Source organism: Camelus dromedarius, chromosome 19, assembly GCF_036321535.1.
Source record: "Camelus dromedarius isolate mCamDro1 chromosome 19, mCamDro1.pat, whole genome shotgun sequence".
Classification (NCBI taxonomy): Eukaryota; Metazoa; Chordata; class Mammalia; order Artiodactyla; family Camelidae; genus Camelus; species Camelus dromedarius.
The window spans coordinates 27,598,633-27,623,281 of NC_087454.1; the positions used below are offsets into that span (position 1 = coordinate 27,598,633).

Genomic DNA, 24,649 nt, shown 5'->3' on the forward strand with positions numbered 1-24,649 from the left:
AGCGCACTCTGAGAGGTCCCTTTAGTTGATTTTCCAGATACCTTTTTTGGCTTGGACCTACTCACAAATATGTCACAGGACCAAATTAGAGATCTTTCCCATTTTTAAACTGCCCATTCCAAATGGCAGAGGTCATGTCCTCATATAAAAAACCCTTAAATCATACAAAGGAAAGTAACCTAGATTACCTTCAATCAAGTCAGATCATGCTTTTCCTTTGAGCATTTTGAGGATTTACTTTCTACTATATTATTTTTCTAATTGTTGACTAGTTGCCAAGTGCCCTTTAACTCATTTATCCATTTCCTAACTAGATTATAGTTTCCTTCAGAGGAGATCATGTGCTGTATTTCTTTTTTTTTTTTATACCTTTATAATTTCAAAACTTGTGGGTGTTAAACTCTTAGTGGTCAAAGGTGTTCTGTCAGAATTACCTTCCCACACAGCCTGGAATGGTACTAAAATAACCATTTCTGTTTATTTTTGTAGGGCACAGCCAAATTAGAACACACAAAGAATGAAAAGGGAAAGAAATCAAGACATTGGCAAGTCTCAAGTTTCTCAATAATTTAATATTTTTCAAAATGTAGTTTCTGAACCACCTACCAGCATCAGAATTCCACAGGATACCTGTCATATGTACAGGTTTCTAGTTATGACCCCAAACCTGATGAAACTGACTCTGGGGAGGGGTCTAAAATCTCCATTTTAAACAAGCTTTACAGATGATTCATTTGTATATTAAAACCTTAGAACTGCTGTATTAATCCAGTAAGTTATATAGGGATGAAGAACTCCTCATAGAAATCAAAAGAAGAAGTTTATTTCTCAAGATCTTTCACTTAGACCAACATTGTCCAGTAGAACTTCCTGCAATGATGGAAACATTCTTTTATCTGCATTGTTGAATACTGCACAAACTACCACATGTGCCTACTGATTACTTGAAATGTGGCTAGTGAGACTGAGGGGCTGAACTTTTAATTTTATTTAATTTTAATTTAAATAGCCACATGTGACTAGTGGCTGCAGTATTAGCACAGACTTTTAAATACATCAGGGCATACTGGTCTTTAGCTCACTACAGCCTTTCTTTTTGTTTTCTTTCTTTTGAAAGATTCAGTACTTGCTGAATCATGTCTGAATAGCCTCTTATAACTCAAAACCTGACAAATCCCCATTTTAGCCCCACAGGAGCCTTGATGTGTCTTCAGGAATTTAATTGCTACTGAGATCTTATCACATGAAACACAGCACAGCTTCAAATCCTACAAAGAGAGAGTATTTCTGTGAACAGGAGGACAACACCACAACACCCAGAACACTGATGCCTTATGAAATCAACTCGTGTGTCAGAAAAAATATGCTGGAACAACCAAAAGCCAAAATAGAAAAACACTAAAAAACCATTCCATACCCTCTCCATGGAGAGCTGTCAAATGGAAAGGGCACTCTGGAAATTCTTTCTTCTGATTTCATTTTCTGATCTATAAATCTGCTGATCACGCACATCCTTTCCTGCAAGCCCTTTACCCATTACAAATCTGTCGCAGCAACTCACTAACCTGCCATATGGCAGACTAAATCCATTCAGGAAAACACAGGGCTACTCTGCACCTCACCACACTGATTTAACCTAGGCAGGCTAGCTTCTCTAGGGGAAAACCACATCTGATTGTGAAATGGAAATCACTCAAAAGTGACAGAAAAGCCAACCCAGAAAATAGAGAATAAAGAGAACAGAATCTTGGGTATACTCAGTTCAAGAAAGACCGCATGTTTCACCCACCTCTCATACACCCTCTGACCACTTTATTTAACAACAAGGCCTAACATCCACACGCATACAGAGGAAATCTATTTTACATTTTTCTGACATGGACATCTTTTCCTTCATAATCTCCACAGGTCACAGAAGTCCTAACATTTCCACTTAAAACATATATCATCCAGTGTGACAGGCACTCAGTATCCAAAAGAGACAGACTTGCAGTGTAACTGGGAACAAACATGATGTGCCCTAACAGTTCTCCATCATTAAGGAGATAAGTAACTGTAAGTCAATGTCCTGCACACCCTGGATCAATCTGCACACAGGGAAAGCAAACCTGACAAAATATTAGCTTTTGCTTCTTTAAGTATCATAGTTTTATTTTAAAAATCTGAATCAACTGGAGCTAAAAACCATAATCAATATTTAAAAGCATTCTACTATAGTTAATATCATCAAATAGTAAAAGAAAGTAATGAAATCTTTTCAATGTTTGCCTTTTGTTCTGATGAGAAACTTCTAGATTTACCACACCATACTTTAAAAGTCTCTGTATGAGAGAGACAACTGAATACTACAAAACCTTTCAAAACTCTATAACTTGAAAATATGATCTTTTAATTGGACTATTCCAATAATTCTCAAATAGCAAATTTCTTAGCCTATCTTAAATGTGTAATGGCATCACCAGAAATAAAATTTCTGGCGGGAAAATAAAAAAACAAAAATAAGCAAAATTTAGAAAAATCTACTTGGGGGAGATTTCCACTTCTTCCCTCTTATTGTATTGATTTCTTCTCAGTTCTTAACTAAGGATAGTGAAATAATCCTGTCTGGTCTTGGTGAGACCAAGTGGCATAAATTCCAGCTTCAGAGAGAGCAGACACTATGGTAACATGCTGACAGCCTTCATTTACATAAAAGAATACTAATTACGTGGTATCGTCAACATCTGCGATTCTGCTCACTGCCATATGCGACAGTGCAGGGTATGTTAACCCTCCAACCTACTACATGTACCCTACGTCACATGGCCCACAAAACCTGCAGAGTGCTTGAAGACACAGCGAACACATTTTTACAAATAACACGTGTTAAAAATGAATTTTTAAGGGTGAGGTTAATCCTTGGCTAAGGGCGGTGTCTGTGTAGAGGGGGAGATGGCTAAAGGGGTGCAGGGTCCTCACAGCTGCCGCCCTTTCCCCTTCTCCCCTTCCCTACCATGAATGTGGGATGGGTGGGGGTAGGGGGATGGGTGGGTGAGGACAACCTGTAGGTTAGAGACTCCCGCAGAGGCTGAATTCTCTGAGACAGGTTTAGAAGCTCTAACAAAATGTGTTTCTGGAGAGGGAGAAGGCCACTTAAGCAGCAGCTCTTGGCCACAGGCGATGATGTGCCGAGGTGCTGGGTGTGCCCGAGCCTCTTGATGTGTGACATCACTCATTTGGTGTCAGAAATCAAGCGCTGATGTTCAAGAATGAGTCTGTCTAATCACGTGTTACAGCAGATTTAAGGTTATGTCCGCATGATAAAGTTTCTCTCACTGGCGTTAGGATCTGCCTTCTTCAGTGAACAAGGAGTAGAGTTCATCTAGGCAGCCAGCCTGCACACAACCCTGATTTGCTACCGAGCAGGGTGATGACAAAGACTACCATCGCAGTACGAATGCTGTGCTCTGCGCCAAATCCCAACTTGTCTAACTGGAGTATGAGCCAGTGTAAGCCCTCTGTACCTTCAGTCTCTGCTCATTTTGTTTACCTCCTTCCCCTCCAGCTGCAAATATACCCAAGTCTCTCCTGTCTAAAAAACAGACCCAAGTTTGCCCTGTCTCTAGACTATCCTTGACACTATTTTTAGGCTCTTTCTCCTTCTACCTACTTTATTTCTGGCAAGAGTAATGTGCAGCTCCATCTTCCTCACAACTCGCTCCTTAACACCTTCATTTCACAGAAACTATTTGCTCAAAGGCCTTTGCAAATTCTTTAGAGCTGAGTTCATCAGCCTTTTCTCAGTCCCCATCCACATCTGTTCTGCCTCTGTCATTGAACATGCACCCTCGGCTGCATTTTAGGCTACTGTTCTCTTCTGGTTTTCTTCCTACGTCTGTAAATATACCTTCTCTGTTTTCACGCGTGTGTGTCTCTTCCTTGAAATGCAGACTCTCCTTAAGGTTCTGTCCACAACTTTCTTCTCAGTGATTTCACCTGTCCCTAGAACGTCAAGTAGCATTTCTATTCACTAATGTATTTTCATTTCCACAAACATTTTTTTAAAACAACTTTATTGAGATATAGTTGACACACCAAAAAATTCACTCATTTAAAGCACACAACTCAATACTTTTTGGTACATTCACAGAGTCCCACAAATAGTTTTGAATATAAAATCTTTCCATTTCATTGCAGAGGCTGTCTCAGGCCATTTTCACATTCTGATACCTGCATCACGGTATGCTACTAGTAATGCTATTTGCAGGATGAAGCTTCTGAACGTGTTTTGCACTTGTTTGTCTGTTTGGTATCAGTGATGATCATGTACTGAGCTATACACACGGTTTCATCCAAGTCTCCTGGTGATCAAGACTTGTAAGATGACGGACAGGGAGTTAAGGAGATGCCATCTGTGGAACAAAGCTAAGCTAGCTGGCCTTCAAGGGATCAGACTTTTTGATTCATTAATCTAATACTCTTGCCAAAGAGGTTTGTGCCTAAAACCTAATCTCTTTTTCCAGAAGGATAGTAGGCTGGGGGCAAAGTGGCCAAAGAAGACTGAGCATATTAAATTCAGAGAAATACTGAATACACTGGGAGTGTGTGCGCTTGTGCGCGCACACACACACACACACACACTCACACACACACTCACACTTAGAAATGTTACCTGTGACTCTGCAGAGAAGCGGCAGACAAGAGTGGAGGATAACCAGGCTGGCTGTGTAAGGATTCAACAGGTCTGCTTCAGAGCTAAGTAATTTGTGCTGCTTCCAGATCAAAGGGGCCAACCTGCTACAACCTTGTGCTGTTTAAGTATGATCTCCCTGACAAGCTACTGTTAAGCAAGGTCTAAACTAAAGGTTCCCTCTTCTACTCCACTGCCACATTGAAAAATTCTATCTCTACCTCTGAGAGAATCAGGGTTACCCTTCAAATATCTGACCACCAAAATCATGGTTTGTCCCTGCAGTATGCCTCCAAACAGTTATGTTCTCTACAGCAGCCAGACAGTCATCAAAAATGTATACATGTCAAAGTGTATATATATGTCAAAATTTCTTGAATTGTGCCCTTTAAATATGTGCAGTTTATTGTATGTAAATTACACCTCAATATATTAAAAATTACACAGAAACACCTACACACACAAGTGAGTAATTTATCCCTAATGAAATAATGGATCTAGGCAGTAGCTCCTTAAACTACTAGGTGAAAGCTGACAGGAAACTTTACAATGGATGGTTAAGGCTGATAGCACTGGACTCTGCTAATCAATTTTACATTGAAAGTAGGACAACCAGATATCACACGCTTCCCTGATACAGCGCAACAAGAGGCTCACAGCAGCAGTATCCATAAAGTATGCTTGCTAAGAGAACTGAACCCGCGTCCAGCAAAGTCTTTGGATCTAACACCAGGTTATAAGTAATGTAGGAGATAGGAACATGCTACCATAAGGCTGCAATTAGCCAAATCACCAAATCAGAGTGTGGCAAATGCTACAGGATCAATGACCTAGAGTCTTTAACAAACAAATGACATGAAGGAAAAATGTGGGGGTGGGTGGATCTGCTATCAATTATAAGAAATCTAGAAACATATCAACCAAATGCAATGTGTGGTTCTTATTTAGATATTGATTTTTCTTTTCTTTTCTTTTCTTTTGTTTGTTTTTTGGGAGGGGAAGTAATTAGGTTTATTTATTTATTTATTCACTCATTCATTCATTCACTTTTTAAAGGAGGTACTGGGGATGGAACCCCGGACCTTGTGCATGCTAACATGTACTCTACCACTCAACTATACCCTCCACCCCCCAAGATCCTGATCTGAACAAAAAAGTATAAAAGATATTTTTGAGGTAACTGGGGAAAATGCTTTAAAATACTGTTTGCCTCTACCCTATGCCACTCTATTTTTTAGCAGTTTCACTGAGGTAGAATTGACATACAATGAACTACATATATTTAAGGTGTACAACTAGATACCTTTTGACGTATGGAATATACTTGTGAAATCACCACGACCAAAATAAAGAACACGTCCCTCAGCCCCCAAAGTTTCCTGTCCCTTTGTAATCCTTCCTCCAGCCTCCCTCTCCACCACCTCTGGTCCAAAACTAGAGAAATTTAAACATAGACTAAGTATTAGGGAACTCTAAGTAATTATCAGCTTGATGTGATGGTGGTACTGTGGCTGTATCTTTTCAGTCTTTCTATGTTAGAGACATCTCTGAAATATTTACAGGTGAAATATTATGATGTATGGAATTTGCTGTAAAATACTCTAGGGGGAAAATGTAGCAGGAAGAGAGATGAAACAAGATTGTCAAAACATTCATAATAGTTGAAGCTGATTGATGGGCACATGGAGTTAATGAACTATTCTCTTTATTTTTGTATATGCTTGAAAAGTTCCATAAAAACATTTTAAAGACAAAGAAAGCAAACAATATATATTCTCTGATAGCAAAAGAAAACCTTAAGATATGAACCATTCACCAACTAGACAAGTTGTGAGACATCTGTCATTTTACCTCCCCACCAGCCACGACACATCCAGTCAAAGCAGTGTCAGTCACAGATCGCTTGCATAGTCCTTGGGTCTGGGCCTCAAGTACACCCTTTAGACTCAGGTGGCGACAGCTTTGCAGCCCCACAAAATTTCTTTCAAAAACTTCACCAGAATTTTGCCCACAGAAATTTCCTGAGTATCGTTGTCTTTTGGGGGCACAAAGTCACTTTAGTCATCTGTTGAAATGTACTTGCTTAGTCTAATGCTCTCTTTCTGAAACTACCTTCTTCATTAGGAAAGAAAGTCTCTTAATTTTTTTTTTTTTCAATTCTGCTTCTTCCTCACTAACTCTGATCATCCAGGTGGCAAGGAGCACATCCTATAACTTTCTGAGGTTCACTGTAGTCACAGCCAACAGTAGTAAAAAATTATGTTTTAAAAAATCCAAATATTTCTGTCTGACTCCAGTCAGATAAAGGTTACTCCCAGGCCATGTGATGTCTGGCAAAGCAAAATTGGGCCACACAGATCCAGTACAATATTCACAAACATTGACCGACAGGTTGTATTCCAGCTGAGAATCTGGAATACATATTCTCATAGAAGCAATGCTGCGAATAGCACTCGGCCCAGTTAAAGGGCCTACTGGGCCCGTCACGTAGCCTTGCCATCGTCCCAGAATACTAGTGCTATCACAACGGAAGCTAACCATCAAATGCACTATTCTGAGAAAATTAATTCAAAGTTTCAATGTGAAATGCCAAGAACTACTTTCCCAGCTGCGACCCAGGCAGTGAGACTGGGAATCTCCCTCCTCCCACTTTCCCCACATGGCTGAAGAGGGCTTTCCACACATGGCCATTTGTATGGAAGACACACATATACGTTAGGAACTGCCTGCAGAAGGAAAAAAAGGAACAATTTCTGTGAATAGAGAATAAATCTGACTAGAATTTACAAATGGATCGTCAGGATTAGATGCCAGCATTCGTGATTTCAGCAGCTGTTCTAAGGAAAGGAAACCCCATCATTCTGATGTCCTGTTTCTTAAAATGACAGCAGTATATTTACTCCTGTGCCTTCTCCAACAATACACCAAAGCACATCTGTCGGGACGGAGGTCCATCATACTTTGCATGAATGGAGACACAACTTATGAGCACTTTATTTCAAGAGCAAAGAAGACAAATCTCCAAAAAGAAGAAGCTAAATACAAAGGGGTATTTGTTACATACACACAAAAGGAGAAAACTGGAGGCTACAAAGAAAACACTCAGGCACTTTAATTGAGAACAGGCCAAATAAATTATAAACTGGTCATATAACTGAAACCACCAGTAGTTTTTTGTTTTGTTTTTTAAAGAGGCAGGCCTATGTGTACAATTCAAAATACGTATATGAAAAAAGAAAAGGCGTAGAATGGTGTATGTAATACGCCATTAAAACTGAAAAAACTACACAGGCACAATCTCTCTCTCTCTCTCTTTCTGTCTCACATGCAATTAAGAGGATAAACAAGAAACTGGTAACACCACATGCCCTGCGGTAGCAAACTGGGCGTGAAGATGGGAAAAAAACTCAGTCATCAACATTTATACCTTTGGGAGAAAAAAAATCACGTGTTATCTATTTTCAAAAAGGATACAGCACTGAGGAGACTATTTCAATAATCTTAAAAATTCAGGCATCAGCAAGATGACTGACCATAAGCACAGAGCATATATGGTTTATTACGTCTTTATTAGAAAAAAGGATTTAGGGACAGGCAGTCTAATGGTATTTATGGCATACGGAGAACCTAAGGGATTATATTCTAGAAGCACCAATCAGTGCAAAAGGAACCCGCTCCCTTCTCCACAAGCTTACCACCAGAGTGCAGACCTCTTCGGCTTGTTGCAAGGGGCTATAGAGCAGAGCCTCAGTTGGTAAGGGTCAATCACTGGAAATTTCACATCAGCCAAGGTACCAAGGTAATTTCTACTTTGCTTCCCCGGGGGGGGGGGGGGCACTACCGAAAATTGTCAATAGAAGGGAAATCTGTGGGCAGATTCCTTCAACTCTCAACAGGATCTTCCTTTCCTTTATGGACAGTTTCTAATGTTCTTCCAGCTTACTGGTCAGCAAAATCTCTTTCTTAGTACTCACCAGTGCCTATGAAGGAATGTGAGAGTAAGAGTGTGGGTATGTTTTGGGATGTGAAGCTGGATGATGGAGGACCCCTCCCTCCATACCACTCCAAGTATCAGAGGTACACTAGAAGCCTCGGTTTCTCAAGTCTGTAAAATTAGGGAGCAATAAAAGAGTTGTTCTGAGGGAGACTCAAATGAGATGGCCGTGGAACTGTACTGTGACAGTGACTGACTCTAAACAAAGTACTGGCTGACTTGCCCACCTTGTCACTCATCCCCCAAAAGCTACTTCTGCTTTCCCCGGGCCTAGGGTCGGGCTGGCTAATTGAGCAGCTTACAGTAACCGACTGTCTGGTCTTGACTTTACCCAGACAGTTTCATCTTTTAAGGCATTCATTCTGAAATTTCTTAAACAAGAAATTGGAGGATATTTTTATATTAAAAATGAGAAAAATCACTACCCTTCCAAACAAATTAAAGAGTTTTATTATTTATTATCTATTTCTCTTAGGTCTTTAAAACATGTTTAATAGCATCACAGCACAAGGATAGTAAAAGTCCTATTAAGATGTTAAAAAAACAAACCCAGAGCACCATAAAATGCTGGCCATATAACTGAAACTGGCTCACACTCTCCAGCGGGGGTATGCCCACTGAATACTTACAGGTCCAACAGAGTGTGCTGCATGGCAAAAATATAAAAGGGGCCTTCTTTCAAATAAGGCATAGAAGGCATTTCAAAGACGTGAACTGTGCATGAACCCTCATCTCTCGTATAAGAATAAAGCAGAAGTACTTCTGGGAACTCAACTGTAGTGAGCTGGCATGAGCGAACAGAAGGCCTGTGCACACCCAGGCAACGAAATTCATGTAGTTTAAATCCCTAAGTCCCGGCTGCCTCTTCCCCTATTTTAAAGCCATCAGCCTTCTGGTCTGCCGGTGAGTCCCACCATTTGGATCAAGGCACTGACATCCTCATTAAAGGTAAATATAGAATTCTGTAAGGGAAACACATAAAGCCATTCAATTGCTAATGATTAAGTGCAGATTAGTTTACCATAGCAGGAAGCTGAAAGCAGGATGCTGAGGGACAGGACACTGCATAGCTAAATGCAGTAAGGAAGAAACTAAAGAGCGAAAGAAAAGTATGAATCAGGGCCTGAGACCCTGCAGAAAACTTGAGCCTTTAGGGGTATTGGATATCAGGGAGGGAGATCCCTAAGAAACATGAGAACATTGAATTCATTTTTCCTGCGTCCTTCCCATGCTGCCTGTAGTAACTACGCTGAATGTTGTCCATACCCATCAAGTCATATTACCACTCAGATATAATGAAACAAGGCATGTATGTGATTCATTAAGCGTAGCTTTGAACACATACGAATAACTAGAAAAGTAACTACTCTAAAGTTAAACTTTTCCTTTCTGAACATGTGCTGAGTCTGACATCTCAGTAAACTTCAGCTTGTTATTTTTAAGTCATGGTCACTAATAGCCAATAGCCAAAGGTCAAGTCCCCATCAAACCACCCAACTCGGCTACAGTCAATTTATCAAAACTTGTATATTATCACTATACCTATCACTCACACAAGAACGTACCAGAATTAATAAGAACTAAACTGCTTTAAAGGAACTATCAGAAAAAAAAAAGACATCTAGTATTGGCAGAAGCAAAATAGTAGATTTACAAATTCCAAGAGACCAATCAACAGACCTCTAAGGGACCATTTTATGTATTACTAATTCTAAGAGGCCAGCTTATGAGTCTGCCAGTAAAGAAAATGTCTCACAGAACTGATCCCCATATGACCTGGACTTTAATGGAAAGGGGGGCAGGATCCATTAAGGTGCCGATGCCATGGAATAGGTATAAGTAATAAGGTATCTTCACTCTGTGATCATACATGGCAATGATATAAAATGTCTCCAAAACTGCAGATAACGTTTTATATTCTGAGATTGAAATTCAGAAGAAGAAAACTGAGTGGACACAATAATCCATCTGTTAAAAACACCAAAATCTTGAGGTCTGAGTGACTATGGAGTTCTGGTGACCCCCAAGCCCAATCAGTGTGAGCCAGGTATAACCTCAGAGAGCCAGGAAGAATACATCTGTCAATGACTGTCAGCCTGTGCGTGACCACAGACCGGAGGCCAGCAATGTGAGGGGGCGTCCTCAGGGCAATAATTAGGCAGTGCTCCTTCCACACAGCCGAGGAGGGGAGGTCCCCCAATTCGTAAATACAAAAAATGAGCCTGGTGATCTCACATATAGGCCTGATACCATTCGTCACTATAACCATTCAGCAGACTCACTTGGCACTGATTCCTTGCACACAGAACCAAAATGGATTTTCCATGTAGCTCGCCTTCAGGAAGAGAATACAGTAACCAGCAAATTCAAGTATTGGTGTGCTTACCAGTTAGATTTCTCACTGTAAGTGAATCTTTGCTCTGATTATTTTGACCGCGTAAGCCAGTTCCAAAGAAGCTGCTCAATATATCTTGTTCTCACAACTGAGAAACTGAACATTTAAAGTCTAGACCCTAGTTACGACTTCTCTAAGGCAATGCCACTGGGGGGCATGGAGTGCAAAGCCAGCCGGCTGGCATGCTCAGGGTGGCTCTCTATTTAGGATCTCTCCAAGCAGAACACATCTGGACAAAATTTGGGTGGGACTTGATACTTTTTGTTATTTTTATAATTAACTGGCATCATAAATAATTAAATCAATTACAATTATTAAACACATACTTCATGCAAGCACTGCTCTAAAACAATACATATTGTTTATTCTTCATGACAACTTGATGAGATGATTTTTAACCCCATTTTAAGTATCTTTAAACAAATAAAGAGGCTCAGAAAGACAAAGAAACCTCTCAAGGTGACACTGCTAGCACCTGGCTGAGCCGCACTATAGATTCCAAACCTTGCTCTTCACCCAGTGTCAGCGATCACTGTTCAAGTTTTAGATTTATACAGTCTGATGAAATGGCATCTCACTGTTTTAGTTTGCATTTTCCTGATTACTAGACTCAGGTTGAACATCTTTTCATATATCTGTTGGCCATTTTGTTTTTTTCTCTGTGAATTGACAAAACATAGACTTACCACTACACCTACCACTCACATAAGAACTTACCAGATCCAATAAGAACTAAACTGCTTTGACTGCACTATCAGGAGAAATCTAACACTGGCAGCAACGAAATAATAGGTATCACCTATTCCAAGAGCTCAACTAACCTTTGACTGTTTTTTGATTGGGTTGTTCGTCTTTTCCTTATTAAATGATTGGAGTTCTTTATATATTTTGGACACAAGGCCTCTGCTGTTAGATGTGTCGTAAAAATCCTCTTAGCCTGTGGCTTGTCTTTTGTGTAAGGTATCTTTTCTTATGGACAAGATTTATAGTTAATGCAATCATGTGATATACCATTTATAATTTTATATTTTATGAAATCCTTTCTTATCTCAAGATAAGAAAGATTTTCTCTTGTAGTTTCTCCTAAAAAAAAAGTTCTAAAGTTTTACACTTAATGCCAATATCCACACTGATATCCACATGCAAAGGAATTAATCTTATCTTACACTGTATACAAAAATTAACTCAAAATGGATTAAAGACCTAACTGTAAGACCTGTAACTATACAATTCCTAGAAGAAAACATAGAGGAAAATCTTCATGTCACTGGACTTGGCAATGATTTCTTGGATATTATACCAAAAACACAGGCAACAAAAGCAAAAATAGAGAAGTAAGACTACATCAAACTAAAAACTTTTGTGCATCAAAGGACACAATCAACAGAGTGAAAAAGCAACCTACAGAATCGGAAAAAATATCTTCAAATCATGCATCTCATAAGGGGGTTAATATCCAGAATATATAAAGAACTCCTATAGCTCAACAAGAAAAAAATCAAATAACCTAATTTAAAAAACCAAGTAACCTAATTTAATTTAAAATCTAGTGTGCAAAGGACATGAATAGACATTTCTCCAGAGATGATATACAAATGGCTACCAAGCAATGAAAAGATGCTCAGTGTCACTAATCGTCAGAGAGATCCCATCGATGAATGAATAGATAAACAAACTGGTGTATACATACAATGGAATATTATTCAGCCTTAAAAAGGAAAGAATTCTGACACATGCTACAACATGGATGACTCTTAAGGACACTATGCTAAATGAAATATGGCAGTCACAAAAAAAGAAAAATACTGTATGATTCCACTTATATGAGGTACCTAAAATAGTCAAATTCACAGAAACAGAAAGTATAATGGTAGTTACCAGGGGCTGGACAGAGGGGGAAAAGGGTATAGAGTATTAGATCTGCAAGATTAAGAAGTTCTGGAGATCTGTTTCATAACATTGTGAATATACTTAACACTATTGAATTGTACACTTACAAATGGTTAAAATGGTAATTTTGCTTTTTACCACATTTTTACCATAACTGGATAAGATGGTAATTTTATGTGGTTTTTCCCAAACTTTTTTTTTTTTAAGGAAAAGCATTTAAACATTTGTTCAACACAAATGAGACCTGTGACCTCAGAGTTTGTAGTCTCATAGGGAAAATGAGAACTAAACACAGAGAACCTGGAGAGGTAAGGGCACCTTGTTAGGTTGCCAAAGCAAACACTCAAAGCTTTACTAAGAAGCAAGGTAAACTACAGTTCAACTGGTATATTCCTGAACATGCTTCCAACTGATATGACTGATGCAATCATTTGGGAGTTCATTCTACTCCAAGGTAATTTCTTCTAACCCAAACAGGATCCAAACCCACCAGTCCAGGTTAATACATTCCCCAACTACTCTTTAGACCAATAATTTCACTGGCCGGGTAAGACTCCTATCTGTTTTGTTCTTGGGAAACGTTGTTCGTTACGTCTCTCCAATGTTCTTGGTGTGAAATGTCCTTTCTCCTACGGTGATGATAACAGATGGCAGTTTGGGTTGGAGTATGTATGCGCATTTTATAGATATATGAAATTAACAACAACAAAAAAATCTAGGAACCACTGTTTTAGATAAAGTCCTCTTAGACCAAAGCCTTGGAGGGACTTTTAACCTTATGAATCTATAATTCTAAATGTCATAGTCCTCTAGCGAAGGACTATAATCCTAGAGAAGGTAATTAATTGCCAACACCAGTGTTGCGCTCTTGGCTATAGTTTCCTTTTGCATAGCACTATTTCCTTACAAAAGCACTTTTATTATTTCATTTTCTGCTTCCTACATCTCTGTAAAATAGTAATGGTCCATATTTTTAATGTGTCATTTACAAATAAACTGGGAGGCAGTATAGCATGGTGATTGAAAGTCCAAGCCAAGCTGCTTGGGTTAGAATTCTAGCTCAGTCCTTATTAGTTATACATAGCCTTGGGAAAATAATCTCTCTGGGCCCCAGTTTCCTTATTTGTAACATGGGAACAATAACAGATTCTATCTCATAGGGCTGCTGTGAGAATTAAATGAGTTAGCATATGTAAAATGTTTACAGCAATGCCTGGCACATAGTCAGAGCTCAAGAAATGACAGTCAGTATATAAAGTGACCCTGTGACTTGCTCTAGATCATAAACTGGCACTGCCAACAAAGTTAAGACTATGACTACCTTGCTCTCTGTGGAGATTCTTCTTCCACTTGACCCACGTAGGTCAAATGTTCCAAAGATAAAGTATAGATATTACTCTTGTCTCTTCTCAGTCACCTTAAGTTAGGTTCCTGGACCCAGTTCAACGTGTGTACATGTGGAGGCTTCCCCACACCAATAAACAATTCTCGGGTAGTAACAGAGTGTCTGAGAATTCAATTCAATTCTAACACTATCCACTCAGAGATAAAATTATACTCCACAGGTAAAGGGCTCAGTCCTACAAAACCACCTCCACTTCACACAGCAGTCGCAAGCCAGGTTGTTGCCTGTGCTTCTGACCAACTGGTTATAAATCAGAGGTTCCCAATGACTCCCTCTTTGGGTTCGATTAATTTGCCAGAATGGCTCAAAGAACTCAGAAAGACCTGTTTACTCACTAGATTACCAATTTATCACAAAGGATTTTAAAGGATATGAATCAACAACCAGGGGAAGAGATACACAGGGCGAGGTCCCAAACAAAGGGACTTCTGTACCTGTGGAACCTGGGGCCCTGCACAGTGGCACCTAGAAGCATTCTGGTTCCCCCAAAGTGAAAGCTCGCGGAATCCTATCCCTTTGGGTTTTTATGAAGGCCTCATCACATTGGCATGATTGATTAAATCATTGGCCATTGGGAATGGATTCAACTTCAGGCCCCTCTCCCCACCCCTCAGGTCAGGGGGTGAGACTGAAGGTTTCTACCCTCTACTCACAGGTCTGCTCCACTGGCAATCAGCCCCCTCCTTAGGTGCTTTCCAAAAGTCACCACATTAACATAACAAAAGACACCTTGATCATTCAACACCAAAGAAATCCCAAGGGTTTGGGGAACTGTGGGCCAGGAACTGTGGACAAAGGCAAAAATATATGAGAAATACATCCTGGTCATCAGAATGACAATATAAATCACAATATTGCACTCTTCAAGTAGAATCCAACTGTTGAGTTTCTCACAATCCAATCCTGCCATTTTAATGCTGCAGGTTTGTTTACAATTTAAAACTACCTTCTTTCAGTTTTCATATGAAAAATGTTTGCACAACTCAAAAGTTGACACACTTAAGGCTTTAAGAACTTGTAATGTTAATAAGCTCCACCATTTCCTGCAGCTTCTCTCTCAAGCATGCTTTCTGAAATTCCTAAGTAACTGCTGTGTGATGAGCTGAACAGAGATAACTCAAGCAGAAAAGGAAAAAAAAAAACACTTTGAAGACACACTAAAGCAAAACTTCAAATGACACAGAATCACTGCGGACTCAGAGAAATCACAGCAGCAGATAAACCTAGGGAGCCATCCATGAGCACCTGGAGTATTTCTTTCCGGAGAGAGGATGGCAGGTGCACACCATGCCAAACTCGGCACACAGTCTGCAGCTGCAAATCATGGACCAGCTAAGGCAGCTGGTGGGGACCCACTGGCTAGATAGCATTACTGGCCAGTGAGTGTCATCTTCAGCTACAAAGGCTAAGGTATAGCTCATTACATCTGTATTCTTCAACTGGTTATTTATCTCGGTGCTAAAATGACAGTTAGCCTCGAGGCATGTTTACCCATCTGCCTCAAAAATAAAAATAGAATCATACACAAAGGGAAAACACACAAAAGGCTTAATGAAATTTATAGAGTCCTATGATAGATTATCTCCTTTCAATCCTCTCTGTACCTTCCTATAGAAAACTCCTATAAAATCTGAGAGCAAAGTTAAATACGTTTTCATGAAGTCTGAACATAGGTGTTTTTTTTTTTGTTTGCTTGCTTTTACTCTGAGTAGCCACTCTTCCTCCACAGGGCCACGTGCTTCAGGAGAAGCTGACCCCAGCACTAGCTCCAGGGGTGGGGCCAGTGAGGTCTCACCTAGTTTGTGCATGGCACTCCCTGGCAATGGTCACAAGTCCAGCAGTGGGCACGTGGCCTAGGCTTGCCAATCAAATCGAAGGGAAGGACATAATCAATGTGTAGGGGGGAGGTATGCTCTTAGTGCTGCCATCTGTCAGCTGTCTTTTTCACACTACTTGAATTTTGCTGGCTTTTCCTAAGTTGAATAATTTTATATTGTATCCTGGACATTTTGAATATTATGAGATCCTGCATCTCATTTAAATTCTAAGGAAAATGTTGCTATTGATTCTTGTTTTAGTGAGCAATCAACCGGGTTGGATTCAGGTCAAAAATCCCAACCAACCCTTCTGTGAGGTATGATTTAACTATCAGTTCCACACTCAGAGCCTTTGTAGAGGTATTTGGATCTGCCTGGCATGAGTACTACCCAGTGGCCAGTCTAGGACCCAAACAGTGATTTATCTCATAGTTCAATTTTAACAGTTTTTGGTATGCTGTTGAGGATCAGATCCATGCACGTGCTGCTGGGGGTGAACCATGAGTTCGCAAACAGCTCTTCGGGGTTGTTTTCCTGAGCTCCCCTACCAGGTACTTTCCAGTTCCTTAGAGCTTCCCTTTTCTGTCTTCCAGCCAGAAAGATGGGGCTTTTGTTATTGCATTCTATCCCATATTTTGAGGGCTAGACAGCAGGAAGACAAAGAAGAGAAAGAAAACAATGATGAGTCCCTTTTAGGACTGCAGCTTCTCCAACCAGAGAAGAAGGTCCCCTCCCTGAGGAGTCTTTGGCATCTGGGACCGCTGCCGCCATCACTGTCAGCACCAGCAGCGTAAGGTGGATGGCCTGGGGCCTGGGGCCTGAGAAAATGGGGGGACATTTTTTAAAGGAAGGGGTTTCAACCCCTCTTTCTCTGAGTGTCAGAAGTCTCCTTTCCCACTCAAGACAAAGCTAGAGGGTTTATCCTGCAGCTCTCTCTTTCCCTGGCTGCCGCCCACTTCCAGGTTTGGGCCGCATTCAGTGCAGGCCAGGGGACACGTGGTGGCACTTCAAATCCTGGTCTTCCGTAATCCGCTGGCTACTACTGACTTTTCAGAGTCCTCAAATTGCTGTTCCCTCCAGATTTTTAGCTGCATTCAATGTGAGAGACTGGGCAGAGGGTGCTTACTCTGTCTCATCCAAACATGGAACTCTCCAGAGGCTATCTTTAAATGTAGTAGTCATATATGATTACAGCATGTTTTACTAAAAAAACTGAAAATTCATCAATCCATAGGTATTTTTTTTTAGGATGAGGTTCAAGTAGAGTTTTAGGTTAAAAAAAAAAGTAACTTGGTTTATAGAAAAAATATTAAGTAACTCTACAGATGTTACCGGAATGTGGTAAAAACCATGCAGTGGTATACAAATGTCAGAAGTTTGAGAAATACTGTTCTACAGAATAGAAGCCACTTTATTTTTAATGCTATTTCTATATAGCTCTATTGTTATAATAGCATCAGTATTTTTCATTATAAATTAACATAAACTACATGTGAACCTGCTTATATTATTTGCTTTACTAACTCACTTGTAGTTGTGTGCTTCTGGCTACTAGTCTACAGAACACTGGGAAGGAACAGGAAGGTCATTCAGGACCTGTAAACAAAGCTTTCCTAGGGAAGACGGGTCTGAGGGGCTCCAAAAGGCCAGAAGGTAGAAGGGAGTGTTACACACGAATTAGGCAGAAAGTAAAGAAGGCATGGACTCAGAAGTTATGTTCTTTCAGAAATTTGCCAAGGGAGTGGATGGAGGCTGATGAGAGGCTGTTGCTCCTGGCCTGGCTTTGGGCCCCAGACCTCCCAGCTGGGAACCCTGCAGCTGTGCCTGCCTGGCCAATGCCACTCACTACCAGGATGTCTGGGCCATCCATGGGTAGCAGCGAGGGCCACGATGGGAGATTCCGGCAAGGAACAACACAATCCCAACAATCTACCCCAACTCCTTCACAGCTTGATTGTAAATTAGTCCAACCCTCCTAAGAACTGGTCTCCCAAAATATGAATGGACCCTTCTGATACCACATTCTCCTTCAGAGTGCGTCACTGGACAAAGTCCTGCTAAGTGTTATCAGAAAACTCACCCAGCTTCACCATTCTGTGACATCTGAAGCTGGAGAAAGTGGTAAAACTGTCCAGACTACCCTCAGGTTTACATACATTGAAAACTACTGAGATGAAGCTCCCCTCTAGGAAACATGCTCCCAGGAAAATCTAAAAGATAATAATGTTTCAGGCATTAAAAAAAAAATTATTAGCATTATAGGCAGAAGAAAACCTTGATATGGTGATGATCTTTACTTCAGTGACAGCTGTGAAAGAAAAATTAAGTGAAATGGCAGATCAAATAAAAACTGTAAGAGAAGATGAAAAGAAACAAAAGAAGCAGTAGAAGGAGCAGGAAAGCAATTATTTCAAGGCACTCCTGTTACAACTGAGAATTCCTTAAGTTGGAAGGCCAAGTTTGATGCAGAACTCTTGGACATTAAAAAGATTACAATAATCTTTAGAGACAATTTTCGGTCATTTACATTTTGCATGTCAGTTTCTTTTTCCATTAATATTCTAATGGTGTTCCCAATCATCTGCATCTGGAAATGGCTGAAGTTGGTGAGTGATATGAAAGACATCTAGCCGCTGAGTAGGAGTCTGATGGTCACATTAGTTAACCTTCCAGTCATCTTTAAGTGACTCGATCTAATGAGCCAAGTAATCTCTTTCTGTGTAAAAGTCTATTAAACAAGTTACAGGGTCTTGGGAGCAACTCACCAGGCAATGAAAATCTCACACATATATGGACATTTTTCTTCAAATAATAAAAAACAATTAGAATAAATCTAACAGTTGGTAATGAATTTTTTTTAAGTTAAATTTCTTGACAAAAGCGGCACTAACTTTGAAAACAAAACAAGATTAAAACAACCACAGTAAGGGTAACCGGACAGGCCCACCTTTATTGCTTTATTGGGGTTCCAGGTAAAATTTAAAATTTGAAAAAATCCCAAACCATTTGGTGCCCCCCTTTTAAAAAATCAATAAATCACAAAATGTCAAGCAATTCCCATTCTATCCTCAGTACTTGTCATTGAGAAACAGCAGACAGAGCTCAACATCCACAGTAGCGACCATGAACTCTGAGACTCCCCTGAAGAGGGAGCTGTGACCACTGCAAAGGACTCCCAGGCTGGGATGGAAGCTCTGTGAGGGGAGAGATGCTCAGTTAATACTGAAAAATAAAAGGCTGTACTGAAAGATCCTTTTGGTCCTCCCAAAGTTGGGAGTAACCAACACAAAGAACATTCTGAATTTTGGACATATCAGTGGAGTCACTGGCAAGGTTGGATGGTGTTCCTTCTTAAAACCAAACCCTCCTTTCTCCTTTAAGAGCACCGTGGCTTTCTGGCCCACACTGGGGTCACTGTAATGTTCTGATGTAGAAACAAACCGCAGTAATTCTCACTTTAAATCTAGTGAAAAGAGTGGCCTTATTTTACATTTTTGCAAATCTTTTTAATGTCTGGAATAAGGAAGACAGTTCGATTCTGCTATCTGTTTCTGTACTCAGTTGGTTGCACATCAACCATGTTTTAGTATTGTTATGAAAATAGTTTTGACTTCTGAAAGAATCTCAAGCCTTTAAGATACTGTTGTAGAAGATATGTACACTAAGAGCCACAACTTTGATGAACATTCAGAAGGGATGCTCAAAAAAAGATGGAGAGAGGAGAGAGTCTGACTTTACAGGAAAGCCAAGACATTTTATCAGTACTTGTTGTTACTTTAAATGTTGCTTACTCTTTGTACTTCACAGTATTTCAACAGGAAATGAATTGCTATGTGAAGAAAAGCCAGTGTCTCTCTGACAAGACAAACCTCAGAACAAAAACCACATACTATAACTCCTTCCAGTTCCTACATAAATGTCGATTGTTAATTTACATTTACTTTTTAGACCATCACTTATAAGTGACATTCTAATTATAAGACCCATAAGTCACCTTCCTCCTGTCACTTCTCTTGTACAACTTCCTGCTGACTGTCATTCAAATATTATTTAATAGGACAAAAGAGCAATTTCCAATTACCAATCAGTTCCAAACTGCTGCACAGTTCAATCTTTGTGTCTGCACATTTCTACAAATAGCAACGAAATGGTAATCTACAAATCAATTCACCTCTAAACATGTACTGGTCCTTAGCTAGATTCAGGTGATTTCTATCTACTACAGCTTGTAATGAAGCAAAATGGTTAAGCATGGTCAAGAACATAATTATTTATGAATCTCACGTCATCTTACATCATTATTTTCCCCAAACTTAAGAAGATACATGATTTCAAATTTTCTTTTCCACAAGCAAGTGGAAATAGATGAGTTACGGTGACTTTTTCAAGAGATATCTGGCTTTATTATCTTATTTAAATCCACATCCACCTTGGCAAATGTTCTGTTTATTACCAGGCCAGCACCCTACAGGTCAACAGCACAGGCTCTGGAGCAGAGGACCTGGTTTTGAATCCTGAAGCTGCCCCTTGCCATGTGACTTTGGGCAAGTTATTTAAGCTGTGCCTCACTTTTCTCAGCTTTTAAAATGAAGACAGTAACAGCATCTGCCTTGTAAGCGGATGACAGGATTAAATGCGATGATGAGTAAATGAGTAAAGCACTTAAAACAGTGCCTGACACATAATACTCAGTACATGTTAACTTCTGTTTTTGTATATTTGTCTTCTAAAATAGTCAACAGCAGACAGAATAGCCCATCAGAATCTAATAAAGCCCCAGAACAATACAGGAGGGAAATATTAAAAAGAGACAGCTGTTTTAGTGTCCTTCCTTCTTAAAATAAGTAATTGGTGGCACCTAAGAAAGTGCAAAGTCATGTTAAAGGTATCAAAGACATTTTCCAAACTATTATGATTCTGTGAAACAAGAAAAAAAGAAACTCAAAAATTGTCCTTCAGAATAGATTAAAGGAATCTTAACAGCAAATGTCACATAGCTATCTAGAAACAAAAGAATTGTGCATCCTGTTTTGACAAAGGTTCTTCTGTGGGCAAGGTGAAACAAACCATCACAGCCCCAAAAACAGTTGTTCATTAGTATATACCTGTGAGCATCCTTTACACCGTAAGATACGTAGCAAGAGTTGGAAGTGTATAACCGTATTCTCACACATAGTCTAGAGCATACTCTGAGAAAAATGAAGCTGGAAGCCAAAAAGAAAACGTTTATGAAAAAATTTAAAAATCCTTGCCACCATGGTTAACCTTATCCAAGGTGGTTTAACTCCCACAGTGTATCAGAAAAAGATTCATCTGTGGAAGTTTGGTACAAAAAATGCTAACTGGGATACCTATGAAAATTATAGCTAACGTTTACCAAACACTCACCACATTCTGGGCATTATTCCAAGTTTTTTATATGGATTAACTAATTAATCTTCAACATTGCTATGAGATCAGCATTTTATTGTCCCCACTTATACCCAAGGAATTGGGGCACAGAGAAATTAACGTGCCCAAATGTCAAGTTAACAATGCTAGTCAAAAACAATCTGGTTCCTAAGCCCAAGTTTTTAACCAGTAGGCAGAGATGAAGATTGCACAAAGACATATCATGCACTTAAGTGCCTGGGAGGGGGCTAAGATTCAGGTAGGGGGTTTTGGTTATCTATAATGTTTGAATTACTGACAATAAGAATGTATGGACTTGTGGAATTTAAAAATTTTATATCTCACAAGTTTAGTCACCCCTTTTATTGTGGAATTCTATTTGATTAACAGCTGTCACACAATCTGCACTTGCCTAAATGAACTGGATCCTGGGGTGAGCCTAACGCACAGCAGCTGGCAGTATCTGGTAGCAAGAAGGGGTGGTTAGTACCCTTGACAGGTCATGACAGACACAGACTCTGTTCCACATACAGCAAGCTTCAAGACCTACCCTCGACTAGTTTCAGTATGGGTGCTGGTCTCCACGCCCCATCTTTATCTTCAAATATGGCTGTGTCCCCTCTTAGCTTTAGTTAATTAACTGTACTGAAAAGTTCTCACGGGTAGGAAGGAAGAGAGTGGTGAAAGCTCAGAATGGCAATAAGACAAAGCTAGTGACTGATCACTCTCCCTAACAGTATACCGACCTCGGCCACCTGTTATAGACTGGTCATACGTAATACTATTATGAGGAGTTTTCATGAAGAACTTTTTATTATAGTTTTGTTTCTTACCCATTAAACAAGTTTTTCCCATCTTCCTCCATATTACTCCACAGCCATTGGTTAGGTTTCCTCTTCTCTCTTACCTACAGGGTTAGAATAAATCTGTAAGGTCGGGCTGATATACAGCAAGAGAAAGGCAACTTCATGAACTTTATAAATTAAAAAACAGGCTCAGTATATTACAGTGCAGTTTAGTGAACTCCCCCACATGCCCTCAAAATTGAGGTAAAGGAGTGAAAAAAGGATGTGATTTTTTTCAGCTAAGAGCAACCAAAGATTGTCACTTATGAATAGACTGACCCATAGATGGAAGTATGAAAGACCTACTTCCTGAAAATTGCACTTCTGCATTAGTTTTAGGTTTTAAAGATTATACATTGTCTTTGCATATAATCCCAAATTGTCAGAAAAGCAGAAACAAATTCATGGTAATACAAAATAATCGAGATTCAAAAGCTAAAATTCTTTTTGCCTAAGTGAAATACATAATAATGAAAGATGCCAGGAAGTGACCTCTTTGTGTTAGGTGGGTTCATGACTTAGGTAAACGGCACACATTCTATACACAAGAACATTGCACTGGTCAAAGGTAGGACTTGGACAAATTACATGCATAATAATCTTTTAGGTTTCTGACACTTTATTCAGGAGGCAGGACTCAATAAGCTTGAGATTAGTACAGTATGCCACCATAGGACAATATGAAAAACTCTCTATTTTGTCATCCTAATAATTAACATAAGAATTCCTCTTAGAAGGAACTTTCTTTGTGAAAATATGTTCCCTCTATAGGGTCCCCCACCCCTCATGTCTAGTCCCCTAGGGTGGATGGTTCCTTGCAGAATGCTGTCAAGATCCCAGTGCTATTGCTGCCCTCCAGGACTGGAAGTTACAGACGAGGTACAACATAGGGTAATAAATGTTCGTATTTTGGAATGGGCAACATGACTGACCTTGCTGAAAAGGGTATGATCTTGGTTAAATTTTTATCTGGTTTATATTTATTAATATTCTCTTCAGCAGTTTTTTTAAACTTTTAAAACTATGAAATATACAGTAATATATTAAAATATTTTGAGATATATAAAATTATATTTAACTATATAAACATATATATATATATATATATATTTTTTTTTAGATAACTTAGATTACCTAAAATATGGACCTATTCTATGTGGTCAGCCATCTGAACATTCCTTACCTGACAGCATTAATATTAGAGAGCTCTTGAAGAAAGGGCATTGCTGCTGTCACCTTGATGTTAGTCCTTGGTGCAGTATTTCTTCAGAGCGGAAACCTGGGTTTGAATCCTAGCTCTGCCACTTATTAACTGTGGAACTTGTTTGTACCTCAGTTTCAGTGTTTGTGAAATGAGAATAAAGATTATACCTACTTCATAGTTACTGTGAAGACTGAATGAGTCAACATATGTAAGGGTGCTTAGATGCGTGTCTGGTGCACATTAAAGGCTTATAAGTGTCATCAGCGGCTCTCATCATCATCATCATTGCTATTATTACTATTGGGTAGAGTAAAAGTTGAGTAAAGTTTTCAAGAATGGATTTTCTCCTTCTCAAGTCCTGAAAATTGCTCTAAATTTAGAAAGCTAAAGGAAGGAAACTAAACCTTTGTTAGTTATCAGCTATGTGCCAGGCAGCATACTACCATTTTACCTGCATTCTCACTTAATCCTTACACCAGTGCTCTGAAGGAGATGAGAAAACAGGCTTAGAGAAGTTAAGTCCCTAAAGGACTGTGTGGCGGTCAGAATCAGAAAGGTTTTAGGAATCCACTTGCCTTGTTGATTAACTTTCATATCTAATAAGATACTAGCTGGGTCTTTTATTTGTAAGGGGCATATGAGAAAACATGGAAGAGTGAAAAGCCTTAGATTTACAGTCAGAAGGCTTGGGTTTAAGCCCGAGGTTAACCACTTATTAGCAGTGTGACCTGGGACGACTCACTAATGTCTTGGGACCCCTATGTTCTCATTTGAAAATGGATATAACATCAGCTCTACTCCTTCCCAAGGGTGCTGTGAAGATCAAACAAGAAAATGTGTAAGTGCAGTGTAAACTGACAAGAGCTGCACATGGGTTAGCTACTCTTCCCCTGCTACCAAAGAAAGCAAAGACTTTAGATCATCCCTCCAGTGAGAAGAGACGTTGATATTCGACTGTTCCAGAGGTTTGGGGATGTGCTAGGATAAAAGAGCCTGATCAGGTAGAGTTCAAGAATCCTAAAATGTGTTTGGTGTCTGG

At 39.6% G+C, this 24,649-nt stretch overlaps 1 protein-coding gene across 1 annotated transcript in view; it reads right to left on the bottom strand.

Moving 5' to 3' along the window:
• The window catches only part of USP49 (ubiquitin specific peptidase 49), a 50,072-nt gene that overhangs the window by 12,595 nt on the left and 12,828 nt on the right, over positions 1-24,649 (bottom strand). The window contains exon 2 of the mRNA XM_031434716.2: positions 22,395-22,468. The gene's annotated coding sequence lies outside the window, so the exon portion shown is untranslated. The remainder of the gene's footprint in view (positions 1-22,394; positions 22,469-24,649) is intronic.